The sequence below is a fragment of the Mirounga angustirostris genome, unplaced genomic scaffold (assembly GCF_029215605.1).
Source record: "Mirounga angustirostris isolate CCGP_5_RB_7025 unplaced genomic scaffold, mMirAng1.0.hap1 SCAF_12, whole genome shotgun sequence".
In the NCBI taxonomy this organism is placed as follows: domain Eukaryota; kingdom Metazoa; phylum Chordata; class Mammalia; order Carnivora; family Phocidae; genus Mirounga; species Mirounga angustirostris.
In genome coordinates, this window is record NW_026991720.1 from 58,327,898 (window position 1) to 58,343,079 (window position 15,182).

At 35.1% G+C, this 15,182-nt stretch overlaps 1 pseudogene; it reads left to right on the forward strand.

Moving 5' to 3' along the window:
• The first annotated feature begins 13,677 nt into the window (after positions 1-13,677).
• On the forward strand, positions 13,678-14,512 carry LOC123835522 (small ribosomal subunit protein eS6-like; annotated as a pseudogene).
• The last annotated feature ends 670 nt before the right edge of the window (positions 14,513-15,182 follow it).

Here is a 15,182-nt window from a genome sequence, read left to right on the forward strand (position 1 = left end):
GCCCTTCTCCGCCTGGCTGTGTTCAGGATATGAACTTCCCTCATGATTCTGAGATTGATCTGTAGATAGTAGAGGTCAATTCCATCATATTTCCTTAGGAAAGCCTCCCCTGCTTTTCTAGTCAATTCATACATTTTCTCCGCCCCCATGTTAACATGTATATCTTTGTCCTAGTACTCACACAATTCTAATCTTGCATCTGTGAGGCTGTTTTTAAATTTAGATTTTGTATTTCCGAAGGAAAGGATAGTATTTTCGTTTGTTCGCTCCTGTATCCTAAGTGCCTAGGCTAGGGATAGGAGATGGAGAACATTCCAGAGGGAATCAGTACCTTTCCTGAGTTTTCCCTGAAACACATCTTCACCCTTCCCCTTCCCACAATTTATCAACACTTGCTTGGATTCTAGGACTTAGGATGCTGCTTTATGCCCAAGAGAGTATGTTATGTTTCTCTGTCACTAACAACTTAGGGTCTTGTTGCCAATGATTCACTCCCTAATTTATTCATTCACCTGCTGAAATAGTTTTATGGAAGAAAATAGTCCATGCAGTTCTCTTTTTTATTTTCATAAATGACAGGACCTGCTTGCAAAAAGCGGGGATTGGGATAAAAGGCTCTAAAAATTCATTTCCACTCAAGCTGATGGGACTAGTACAATATGCAGTTGAATGGACATTGCCTGTCCTACAGCCACAGAAGAATGGGAATGCAAGTTCATGATTGCCTGTTGGGGCCTCAGATTCAGAGTTTAGCCCTTTTAAGAGCTGTGCTAAGAGGTTTCTTCACTGTCTACCACCTCCTATTTGGAAACCCATTTGACTTTTTCCATTAGTGTTTTTCCTCTTTTTGAAGTGTTGTAATTCAGCCTCAGTGTGTGGTCTGGCTTCATTCTCACAAGAGCAGAGACTAGAAGACCTGAGCCAAACTGTGGTGGGCCAATGATACAAATTGCCTCTATTTTCCATTTTAACAACAATTGTTTTTACTTTAACAACTCTGGATGCTGGAACTTTCCTTGGGGGGGGAGGGGGGAGTGAAGAGTGGAATTTTGAATATCCATGAATAAATAAATAAATAAAAATAAAGGGATAAATCTATGGGAAATAGCCCACAAGAAGAAAAATGATTATATATCACTAATATTATTTATAAATCTTGAATTTAAAAAAAAATGCTTATATGTGATTTGCCAGGAGTCACCAAATTGGTACGTGCTACAACTTTGCCACCTCAAACCCACTTTCTCTGTTTCATAGTATATTATACTCCCTTTAAGATCCCAATCTGGGCTTGAATCCATATGTTCCCATAAGTCAGCCACTCTTGAACCTGAACCAATTCCTAACCTCACTTTTTAAATACGTTAATGGGGGATATGTCCACATTTAATATCCTCTGCTGTATTCATTGCCTTTCTGGTTACCCATAATTGGATGATTACAGAAGAGCAATCTATTGTAGAGTGCAGATTGTGATGCTTCTCTCACTATGTTGAAATTTATATTCATAACATAAATTATGTAATAAATCATACAGTAAATGCAGGAACAAACACGTGGCTATGAACTGAAATCCAACATGACACTCGCAAATAAATGGTGAAGTATTAGACAAACCATTTGTTTTACTACCTCAACTTTTAAAGTCTGCTAAATGGGATAATGATTCCTGTCTCCACCTATATTGAAGCATTAAAGAGGACTTGTCTGTAACGTAACTCTAAAGTCATCTGGTTCCCAGATGCGCTGGTTTTTATAATAAGATCAGAGATAGATAATCAGCTTTATTCGTTATTTACCGCATAGCTCAATATTCAACTAGTTTTAAATTCAGAAGTTTTAAAACACTATAATTTATCCTATCATTTTGTAAGAACAATTTGTCCACAACTTACATTCACCCTATTTTTATTAATTATAACCACAAATTCTGAGGTTGTGTCTTCTTATATAGTTGATATATTACTTTGTCCCTCAGGATCTGAACCTATGCTTTCAATTCACTCTGAACATATACTTTGGATTATAATTTTTTTTAATTATTATTGTCGGTGTTTACTCCACTTGTTCATTTCTTTATGTATTTTTTTCAGTTCATATTTATTGAACACATTATATGTGCAAGCCTCGGAGATAACCCAAAAAAAAGAAACTCAAAGTCCCTCCTTTCAGTAGGTTACATTTGGTGTAGGAGTAGGTAAAGTCACAGAGAAAAACAAAAGAAAATATTGCATAGGGCATGATAAGATAAATAATGATCTCTCTAAGGAGGTAACATTTGAATAAAGATCTGAAATATGTGAAAAGTTAGCCTGGGGAAAGAGCATTCTAGGCAGAGGGAAGAGTAAGGCTGAAGGCTGAGAAGGAGCAGGGGTGGGGAGGAGCACCAGAGAATTAGGCAAGGGCTGGGTCCCACACGCCTTGTGGCCCATGATAAGTCTTTAGGATTTTATGCCAGCGTGACACCATGAAAGCTTTGGGTAAAGGAATGGTGTTAGTTTTAATACTATAATGACCTATCTGTTTCTTTGGGAAAAAAAAATCAATTAATAAGTATATATTGCAGGTTTTCTTTGTGCAGGATTTAACTTCCATTAGTGAGTAAATAAACAAGAATACAATTAGAGGCCTGGCTTTCAGAATCTGCCAGTGTATTAGAGCAGATGATCACAAACAGATAAAAAGATGGGGGTGGTAGAATTGGATGAAGGTAACTAAAAGGCACAAACTTCCAGTTATAAGATAAATAAGAACTAGGGCTGTACATGCAACATGAGGATTATAGTTAACACTACTGTATGGTTTATAGGAAACCTAAGAGTGTAGATCCTAGATCCTTTTGTTTTGTTTCTTGGAATTTTTTTGTATCTGTATGAGATGATGGATGTTAACTAAACTTATTGTGGTAATCAGTTCACAATATATGTAAGTCAAATCATTATTCTGTATGTTCCAAACTCTACAGAATTATACAGTGCTATATGTCAATTATATCTTTTTTTTTTTTTTTAAAGATTTTATGTATTTATTTGAAAGAGAGAGAGAGTGATCAGGAGTGAGCAGGAGTGGGGGGAGGGGCAGATGGAGAGGGAAAAGCAGACTCCCTGCTGAGCAGGAAGCCTGACAGGGGCCTCCATAATAGGGGCCAATCCCAGGAGTCCCAGGATCATGACCTGAGCCAAAGGCAGATGTTTAACCCACTGAGCCACCCAGGCGCCCCTGATAATAAAGCTGGAAAAAATGCTTTGCATCAGGAGACTGCATATGTCAAATTAGTGGCATGGAATGCAAAGCCACACTTTGCATTCCATGCCACTCTCCTTAAAGAGCTGATTCCTCCTTGGGAAAATAGAAGGGTCACAGGGAAGGCAAATGTAGGACAGCAGAAGATTGCAACATGCTGTGTGCCAAGTATTTGAAAATAGGCACACCAGTGAAGGGAAGAATAATATGATATTGGTTGGAGAAAGAAGGCTTGAATGGGGACTTGAACAACTAACAGACATCAAAAAGAGAGGGAGAAAAAGAAGATAAAACAGAATTTAATACATAGGACTCACAGGGCATTGAGGATTCTAGACAAATGCGATAGGAGAAAGGAATGTTCTTGGGAGCTACAGGACCTAAGATTGGACAGGCAGAAATTTTACCTTCCAAGCCAAACAGAAAATTTTAGATTTATGGATGAAGATACTGTCAGAATTTGTTCAGTGGAGCAATGAAAACTATATGTGAGGAAGACTAGATCTGCAGGGATATGAAGGAAGGTTCAAAAAAATGAAAGAAAGTTTGAAGTAATGTAACACAATCTTTATATTTTACATATGTAAAAACAGGAGCCCAAGAAGTGAACTTATTTTTTCAGGTTTTTATGGCCTGTGAGGATCAAGGAAGGGGAGAGAGAGAGATGTGAGTAGGTGGCTGAAACCCAAGACAGGACAAATTTATACAGTGATGGCAGTACAATGACCAAAAGGGAATGGTTTAAATGGATGTATAATAAAATATTGAGAGGTTATTTACATTTTGCACAAAGATATTTTCACTTTTTTATTGAAATATAACTTGCATACAGTGAAGTATACACTTTTGAAATGCACAGCTTAATAAATTTTTGCAAAGGGAACATACTTATGTATCTAACAATCAGATGAAAATATAGGACATATGGAAGATATAGAACATCCAGAAAGCCTCTCTCCTAACAGTCTACCAATTAAAATGCCTTCAAATGTCAACCAATATCCTCACTTCTATCAACTAGACTCATTTTGCCAGTTTTGAATTTTAAATAAATGAAGTTATACAATATAGGTATTCTTTTTTATTTTTTATTTATTTATTTTATTTCAAATTCCAGTGTAGTTAATATAGTGTTACATAGTTTCAGGTGTACAATATAGTGATTCAACACTTCCATACAACCCCCAGTGTTCCTTACGACAAGTGCACTCCTTAATCCCCATCACCTAATATAGGTATTCTTTTATGTCTGGCTTCTTTGAATCATCTATCAGTGAGTTTCACCTAGTTGTTACGTACAGCAGTAGAGTTTTTCTTTATTATGACTGTATATCATCCCATCGTGTAAATGTACAAATATTAGTGGAGATTTGTGTCCAGTTTTCTATTGTGACTAATACTGCTATGAATATTCTCGCACCTTGAATTAGTGTATAATGGTATGTATTTCTCTTGCTTACATAGCTAGGAGTGGGATTGTTGGGCCATAAGGTATGATACACAAAGCTTTATAGATATTGTCAGTTTACCAAAATAGTTATAAAAATGTATATTACCACTAGTGGTATGCAGGGGCTCATCATCCCTCAAGCTCACCAATACTTCATGTTGTCTGATTGTGATTTTAATTTGTATTTCTCTGATTACTAATAAGGTTAAGCACCTTTGGACATGTTGATTGGACATCTGAATATCATCTTTTTCAAAATTCCTGTTCAAGCCTTTGACTATTAAAATTAAACGGGCTTTTTCTTACTGTTTTTAGACATTTTTCATATATTATGGGTACATGTGTTTTGCCAAATATACATATTGCTAATGTGTTCTTAAACTTTAAGGCTTGTCTTTGTACTCTTTTTTTTTTTAAGATTTTTTTTTTTTCAAATAATATCCGCGCCCAACATTGGGCTTGAACTTGCAACCCCATGATCAAGAGTCATGTGCTCTACTGACCAAGCCAGCCAGGCACCCCATCTTTTTACACTTTTAATGGTGTATTTTTGATCAACAAATTTATCTTATTGTAATAAAATTAAATCTATTCCTCCACTTCTTTCTGGATAGTGTTTTGTGATTTAAAAAAAAAATACTTCAAAAAATATTTTCTACCAAATGGACATTTTGATATTTTTGATCTTGTACAACCTTACCTTTTTTACCTTTTACATTTATATCTGAAATCTATTGGGACTGAATTTTGTGTATGAGGTCTTAGGTAGGAATAAATTACCACTTTTTCCATAAAAATTCAATTGATCCAGTACTATTTACCAAAAGGACTATTCTTTACTGAATTTTAGGAACAATTTTGTTGTAATTGGGTAAATATATGTGAATGGGTTTACTTCTGAATTCTATAGTCTATCAGTCAAATTGTGTATCTATGTACAATATAACATATTTTTCCTTATAGTTTTATAAAAAACTTGATAACTGATTATATAAATCTTCCAAATCTCTTCTTTCTCAAGATTATCATGGTTATTCTTGGCCCTTTGCCTTCTTATATAAATTTAGCTTTAGCCTGTCATTTAAAAAAAAGTTGGTAATTTAACTGAAATTATATTGAAACTACAGATAAACTTAGAGAGAATTGGCATCTTAAGAATACTGAATCCCCCAGGCTCGGGCCATAGTGGACTTCTTTTCCACTTATTACAGTTTTCTTTGATTTCTCTTATAATATTTTATAGATTACTGTATAGAGCTATTACAATTTTCATTAGATTTATTCCTAGGTATTTGGTGATTTTCAAGCTATTATAAATTAATCTTTCAACTTTTATTTTCTAAATGTTTGTAACTAGGTGTATAAATGTAATTAATCCATATAGAACATATAATCAGCAATATTGCTAAATTTTAATAGTTTGTATATTTCTTAGATTTGTGTATTTTCCATCCTTTTATTTATGCTTCATTCTGAGTTATATTCTACTAATCTATAATCCAATCACTAATCCTGTCTTCTGTAGTTCTTAAATTGCCATTAAACTCATCTTTTAATTCTCAGTTTCAATTATCTAAGGTTTATATTTGATTTCTATTTTAAATTATGTTGCTATTTAGTGAGCTTTTTCAAATTGTCATCTGTTTTATTAAATATATTAATCTCACTTATTTAAGAATCTATGTTTTCTCTTTGTTCTGGTTATTTGATTGCTTTTTTGGACATATTTTGTCAGTTTTTATTTAATGCTGGAAAATATGAAGAAAAAAATTGTAAAGGCTCTAGATAGCGTCCTATGAAGAAGACTTAGTGTGTTTGTTTTTCCAATCAAATTTAAGTATAGGCAGATTACTTTCATCCAAGCAATACTGGTCTATTTTTAGTTGGTTCTTACTCCTTATATGCAACGCTTACAGGAATCTCAATGTAAAATAATTTCAAGTGTTTGAATGGGAGCATTCTTATATTTGTAGGAGCTGAACAGTTCTTTTTTTCTCTCTCACATCCTGAGATTTTCAAACTTTCTGCTAAACTATTTAGCTTCTGAGCAGAGTTTCAGAGTTTCTCCGTCTCAGAATCAGTGAGTCCTTAGGGCAGAAATTTTATGTAGACTGTCAGAGTCACTTTCCTGAAGTCCCTTGATTTGGGGTCCCTCAAATTATGCCTTTTCTAATAATGCTGAAGTCCAGTTTTTTGTCTTCCAGTAGTTTCTAGGCTGCTGCTTTGTGATCAGTTTCTATGTTCAGGGGTAGGAATTGGCAGTCAAGGTGAAAAAGTGGAGACATATGGAGGGTTCATTTCAATGCATTTCCCTTCTTTTCAGGAATTTGGTTCCTCGATTTCTTGTTGCCTTAGTTATTGGAGAATAATTTAAACAGTTGTTCCTTTTTTTTTATTTTGTTTAATTTTGCTTAGCTCTAATAGTTGATCTCAGAGGGAGGTTTTGTCTAATACGATTACTGCATCACAGCAAGAATCTCTGAGTTATAAATACAGTTTCAAATATGTAAAATGATATTAAAGAAAAACATTGAGAAAAAGAAAATCCTTCTTTCCATTATTGTACTATTTTAGGGTTGAGTTTTGGGGGTTTTTGTTTGTTTGTGTTGCATATTTATTATAATTTTGCAATCCCAATACATGGCATTTAAGAAACTTTATAACCAGGCTCCAGAACAACTTCTCCAATACCATCTCCTAACATATCTCCTAAACCAAGCTGAACTTCTCAAGGCTTCAAAAATACTTCATGCATTTCCTTGTATCTGCATGCAAAAATGACTATTTTATATGCCCAGAACTAAGCTTCTCAACTGGTAAATCTGGAATATTTGTATGTGGCCAAGGGATTAAAGGTGTGATAAGATACGGATCCCTTCAACTCACAGGGTAACTGGTCAGAGTCAGGAATGGCCAGAGCACTCAGGGAAGTTGCCTCCAGCTGAGAATTACTTCCTCATTTCCCACAGCCTGCTATAAAAATAGTATATGTGCTATGATACGAACAAATTTGGAAGCAGTGGCCAAGAATATTTCCCTCCACACTCTTCCACATTCCCATGTACAATTAATTTTTGTTCCATGAAAGGTTTTGCTCACTATTTAAGACCCTGCACAAATGTAATCTCCCTTCCACTCACTTTATCCATTTCTATAACAACATAATGTTGTAATTTTGTGGCTTCTGATATTGTACCAAATGTATGGGTTTTGAAGTTAGAAAAACTAAATTTGAATCCTACATGAGGTCTTGTGGTCATTGGTAAGTTTCCTTTGAGTGTCAGTTGTCACATCTGTAAGATGAGGGAAATACCTACCTACCTCATTATTTTAAAAATACTTATTGAATGCATATTTTATGCTAACCACTGAGTTGGTCATTAGATTAAGAGACAGAATGTCCATGAATGCATATAGCAAAGCACAGGAAACATCTTTTAATTGCTAAGTTTAAATTTTACTTCTCATTATTTTAAGATCAATAAATTAGATTGACAGAAGTTGGCAAAGGACTGGCACCAATTCATAGAGGTTCCAAATTTTAGAGCCTGAGTAAATACGCAAATTGTACCCTGCAGCAGTCAGTCCTCTAACCTCTTATTGTTCTACATATAAATTCTAAACAGTCTTCTTTGAAAGTGTATGAAAGACTTCTTTTATTTATGAGATTCATGAATTTGAGTAGGAGAATCATACAAATTATATGTATCTTAGGTTTGCTTCCCAACTCATGGTTATCTTTCTTGCAGTAGCTCATTTGTTGAACCCAATAGGTTGTCAAGAATGCAGACCCTAAATCAGTCAAACCTGGCTTTAATTCCCACCTCTACCATTTACTAGGTATTCATTTCACATTCATACTATGTTCATTGATTAGGCAATCTAGGCTCCAGCTTCGTCATCTGTTAAGAAAAATGTAATAATTGTATATGAATTGTAGGAATTTTGTGTGGATAGGAGGGGATTCTACATGTAAAGCTATTATGGCATGGCACACAGTAAGTGCTCAATAACCACAGTAAGTGCTATTGTTACTTTCCCAACCTTACGCTCTCTTCCAAGAGTCTCAATGCATTAGCCAAGGAGCAATTTACTCTATTTCCTTCTTCCACCACCATTTTACAGAGTCCTCAATCCCAGGTGAGAGTGTTGGAAAAGGTTTTCTTTCTCAAATGTATTTGGGCAGCCTAGTTATTCCACATAAATCAAGTACCCCCTTGAGGTTCCCCAGTTTTTAAAAGCATGGGAATGTGGGTTGTCTTGGCTTCACTGCCTTTGTCCGGTGTGTAGGATGTCCTGGCAGTCCATCCACTTGAGCCTGAAATTTGGCCTTGGGGCTGGGTTCTGTTCACTTCCTCCTAAGTAGGCTTTCAGGCCAGGAAAATGTTGTAATAGAGTTTCTTCTCTCCAAAAAATCCCCAGAGATTCCTCCTCTTGGACTTGAGGGTAGACAATCAAATACTGCCTTCCTTGGATGTTTTTTAGTTTAGCCAAGGATTAATTTTTCAAATCGTCTGCTTTAATAAATATGTCCAACCCTTCCATTCATTCTGTATTTGAACCCGATGTCAGGGGGCTGTTTATATTTAAACCCCTTCCCCAAACCCATATTCTTTTCCTTTGTGACCATTTAACCTGCCTGCCCTTGTGTGTGTGTGTGTGTGTGTGTGTGTGTGTGTGTGTGTGAGATGCATGTGTTAGGCTCTTAGTGGGTTGTTGATTTTTCCTTTTACATATTTAATCTCTTTTTTTCTATTTTAATACACACTAGGGAACAATAGGGATTATATATATATATTCTAACATGAAAGGCAAAGGAAAAAATACTCTGTACCAAGAACAAAATAGGCAGGAAATGGGTATGGAGAATACCCATTTTAAGTTTAGTTGGTAAAAGCACAAGCTCATTAGGGATGGAGAAAGTGCTTCCAGAGGACAACCCTAGTAAAAAGAAGAGACCCCCATGGTCCTGATTCACAGTCTTTTTATTTTAGGCTGTGATCCTGAGTGCCATGTGAAAAATGGATGAAAAGTAATATTGGACCAATTTATTGAAACCCATAGGTCATGGAGTAGAAATCTTTAAATACACTGAGAGATGCATACAGTGGCACAAATGGTTGCACTGTCCTCCAAAAGTTAACCTATAAGGGGCATCTGGGCGGTTCAGTTGGTTAAGCATCTGCCTTCGACTCAGGTCATGATCCCAGGGTCCTGGGATCGAGCCCCAGATTGGGCTCCCTGCTTGGTGGAGAGCCTACTTCTCTCTCTCCCTCAGCTTCTCCCCCTGCTTGTGTTCTCTCTCTCTCAAATAAATAAATAAAGTCTTTAAAAAATCTTAAAAAGAAAAGGTAACCTATACAAAGCACTGTTGCTTGTAAGCCCTTCACTTATCTGTACCCAGGATTTGTTATTTTCTCATCAAAAGCGCAGAGAAAGGTGGGGGCTATGCAAAGAATTACCCTGGGCACCTTCTAGAATAAGGGCTTATGAAGAGTCATGAATAGACTCTTAGACTGTGAAATTGGCAAGCTTCACTCTTCCTTCTTTTGTCTGGGCCACCATCCACCTTTCCAGTTACTACATCTTACAAGAGATATAGCAAATATTCCATTCTTACAGAACGTGTGGGAAGGATTAATTCATTACATGATCCATGACCAGGGGCAGTGGAAGATCAAAATACATCTGCCAGAATCTTTAGATCTAGCTTTGCTTACCATCCCTACCTTCACCTTTTATTTTCTCTTCTACCTATAATGTGTATAAAGAAAGGCCTGGTTTGTCATGTTGGAAGGTTACTGGAGCCTTCTAAAATGTTCTTAAGTGAGGTTTTATATTCCCTGAAGTTTGACATTTCCTGAATTTTCATTAATTCTGATGACTGGGAAATTATCACCTAGTGAAATCTGTAAAATCAAAGTAGCCATAGGCCTCTCTGAAATACCAGCTTTAAAAAAATGCTTATGGAGACTGGCAAGCTAATTGGCTTTTCTAGATGTTTCTTCTTACAGAACAGTTGCAATTCTGGGAAGACTTCCAGGAGAATTTGATCCAATAATAAGCACATTATTCAGAGATCCATAACGATATCATCAGATTCAAGTACAGAGGCACTTTCTTGAAATGATTGCAATGGAAGAGAGATGCAAAACTGACAGTAAATATTTTCACAATTTTCAATAACAGTATCATGAATATTATATTGGCTAGTGAATGGTGTTTTATCAGTTTCAATATTTTGACTAATAAAATTTATGAATGCTTCATTTAAACATATTACAGATGCTATTGCTATTGGAATATTTTTGTTAACCACAACTTTGACAGATAACATTGCATTTTTTTTTCTTAAAGCTAAGCCAACTTGGTGCTGAGTGAAATCTATTGTGTATCATGACTTTGTTTATCAATCCAAATCAAAGACTACTCCTAGAAGAACGATTATACAGTGTTTAATCACTATTTACAGTACCCTGTATTTTTCTCTTGAATAGACTTGGGTTCATCTCTTATGATGAAAGTTTGGTTTTTAGACTATGTTGTAACCAAGGTATCCCCTAGGAGCTAGACAGAAAGAGCTTCTCCAGAGAGTTCTAAATAAGTATTACACCATATTGATGAAAGATTCATGTTGTCAGTTACTAGAATTATAGAGGTAGCCTAAACAGTAAAGTCAAACTTGAGCCCTCTGTGGAAAGAATCTGAAAGCAAAGAAGATCTAAATAAAGGTCAGGTGTAGAAAGTATAAGGAAAGGAAAGATGTTCCAATGGTTATATGGAGTTTGTGAAAACTAGGATTAGACAAAGAACTGAAACAGAGGAGACAAAGTTCTGTTACAGGTATGTCTCTTGCTTCAACAAGCCAGGCTTTATCTTAAAAATGGTCGAACTGACTGGGACAGGCAAGAAGCTCTTAAAGAGAGGCTTTCCTAACTTATGCCTTCTCTGAGATATCTCTTTTACCAAAGGGCCTGGAAACTTTAATTCTAAAACCAAACTATAACATCAATTGTTTTCAAGTAAAAAAAAGACGTTAATGCAATTTTTATAGTGCAAAGGCTCTCATATGTTAGCACAGGCTAATGTTTCCTATTATAAGCCTTAATTGGTCTCTGAAATTAATAAGTATGTAATAGGGAAGTATTTTCTATCTTTTGGAATATATACAATAAATTATCTATTTTACTAGGCTTAACATTTAACATTTTCTGGTGATCAAAGAGAACAGAAGGAAAACATTTTCTTGAAATCAGAATTTTAAGAACCATGATCCCCTATGTATCTTCTCACCTTTTTAAAATGGAGTGGGGTTCTCAGTTTTTCTAGTTTCTTTTTGCCAACTCATGCCCCAGTTACATTCAACAAATAATTATTGAATGAAATGATGCACTTGGCACTATAATCATAGGAATATTATCAACAATAACAACAAAAGTCATGATTTCAATTAGGTATGTAAAATTTTGTTAGAAAATACAAACACAAATTCAACTGGTAACAGTACAAAACTACACCAAGCAGGGTCAAAAGACAGACGTCTTCTTCTAACTATAACAAAGTAGGTTGTATGAGAGTAATACTGATGCTTAGGCTAACTACAGGGAAAAAAAATTAATAAAATGTAAAACACAAAAACAAAAACAGCCAATTGGAGGGATTGGAGAACAGCCAAGAAGACCCTGGAAAGAAGAGAAATGCATTAAAATAAATCATACATTTGCCTCTGCTATTTTTTCCTTGGGACATTTGGTAATTCAAAGCACTGAGTGTAGAGGCTAGCAAAAAAATATCAGGTTAAAGTTTTCAGCAAGCAAACTGGGTTCAAGAGATTAAAAAATTGAAATTCAAGACCACCAAGACAAGCAAAATTTGAGATTCCAAGATCCCAGTGAATAAAGGAAAATCACAGAGAAATGAAACCAACATTCTCTGTACAATACTTAAGGGATTTCCTAACTCCTAAGCTACTCTTGTGTGGGCCAGATTTAATAGAAAAAAATTTAAAAATATCTGATAAGGAGTTAAAAAATGAAATACATTTTATCAGTCTCATAATGCTACAGAAAAGAAAAAAATATTGAAATTTAGTGTTCACCAAGGAGAAAGGGCCCTCATAAACTGAGGACCTAGTGAAAGAACCTCCCTAGGTTTCAAAGCACACCAGAAATAAACCAGCCTCCAAAACCACCGAAATATAAACAAAAATTATTTCAATTTTTAATTGAAACAACTTAACCCACCCATATTTTAATAAATCTCTGGTAAAAAAGAAAGAGTCCATAAATTTTTATATATAAGGTTTAGCATATAATAAAAAATTACAAGGCAAGCCAAAAGATAAAACCAATCATTGAAAATCAGGTGGAAAAGCCCCCGACTATAGAAAAAGATACATAGATGACCCAGATATAGGACTTCCCAGATAAGAATATTAAAAGAATTATTATCACTATATTCAAGAAAAATAGGTACAAAATGGAGAATTTCACTATAGAAGCAGAATCTATAAAACAGAATCAAATGGAAATTCTATAACTAAAAAAATGCATCAATTGAAATTAGTAATTAAATATTATGAACTCCAAGTAAGATAAATGCAATAAAAGCCACACCTCATTATGGGATAGAAAAACTGTTGAAAACCAAAAATCTAAAAGATTATTTTAAAAGCATCCAGGAAAAATGACCACATTACTTTTATAGGTGCAATAGACCAAGAATCAACTTTTCAGCAGACAAAGGACAGTGGAACATTACCTTTAAAGTTCTAAAAGCAACAGTAGCAACTTACAACTCTATAATCAGTAAATTAAATTTAAAAAAATTAAACAAATTTAAAAAAATACAGTTTTCAGACCAAGAAAGATGCATTGGCAAGAAATTATCATTAAAATTAATATTAAAGGGGATTTTTCTGACAGAAGGGAAATGACTTATGATTAAACATGGTAATGCAAGCAGGAATGAAAAACAATAGAAAGATTACTTCTTTCTTGTGGTGCCTCAGATGCAGTAGACTGCTGTAGGATGAAGCTGAATATCTCTTTCCCAGCTACTGGCTGCCAGAAACTCACTGAAGTAGATGATGAACATAAACTTCATACTCTTTATGAGAAGTGTATGGCCACAGAAGTTGCTGCTGATCTGGGTGAAGAATGGGAGGGTTATATAGTCTGAATCAGTGGTGACAATGGCAAACAAGGCTTCCCCATGGAGCAGGGTATCTTGACTCATGGCCGTGTCTACCTGCTGCTGAGTAAGGGGCATCCCTGCTACAGACCAAGGAAGACTGGAGAAAGAAAGCACATATCTGTTTTGGGGTTGCATTGTGGATGCCAATCTCAGTGTTCTCAACTTAGTCCTTGTAAAAAAAAAGGGGGGGAGAGAAGGATATTCCTGAACCTACTGATACTACTGTGCCTCCTCACCTGGGGCCCAAAAGAGCTAGCAGAATCCACAAACTTTTCAATCTTTCTAAAGAAGATGATGTCTGCCAGTATGTTGTGAAAAAGCCCCTAAACAAAGAAGAACCAAAAGAAGCTAGAACCAAAGGGTTCATGATTCAGTATCTTGTTACTCCATATACCCTCCAACACAAACACTGGCATATTGCTCTGAAGAAAGAGTGTACTAAGAAAAATAAGCAAGAGATTGCAGAAAATGTTAAATTTTTTGGCCAAGAGAATGAAGGAGACCAAAGAAAAATGGCAGGAGCAGATTGCCAAAAGACGGGGGCTGTGTTCTCTGAGAGCTTCTACCTCTAAGTTTGAGTCCAGTCAAAAATGAGATTTTCTAAGAGTAACAAAGAAATAAAATCAGACATCAAACAAAAAATAGAAAGATTAAATATAAGAGAAAATATAAATGAATATTAATACATTAAAAAGCAATAGTAACAATATTTTATATGATGTAAAATATATGCAGATTTAAAATACATTACCAAGGGGCACCGGGGTATCTCAGTTGGTTGAACTACAGACTCTTGATCTCAGCTCAGCTCATGATCTCTGGATCTTTAGATCAAGCCCTGCGTGGGGTTCTGTGCTGGGCCTGGAGACTGCTTAAGATTCTCTCTCTCCCTCTCCTTTTGCCCCTCCCCACCTAAAAACAAAAGTTACCAAAACAAACAAAAATAAGATGCAGATAGTTAAATGGAGTTAAATAAGATCTTTGGATTTCTGGAAATTGGATAATTTACTAATTTGAAATACAGTCTAATAAATCAAAGACAAATCTTGCAATCTCTAGAGTAACAACAAAAAATAATTAACATAATTAACAAACTAAGAGAGGGAAAATAAAATAATAAAACACATAGATTAAAAAATAAATAAGAAAGAAGAACAGAACTATTAGGAAAATAGAAAACATATAATAAAATGCTAATTCAAATAAAAATAGAGCAGTAAAACTTTATTTTTTAAAAGATTTTATTTATTTATTTGAGAGAGGGAGAGTGCAAGTGAGAGAGCACAAGCAGGGG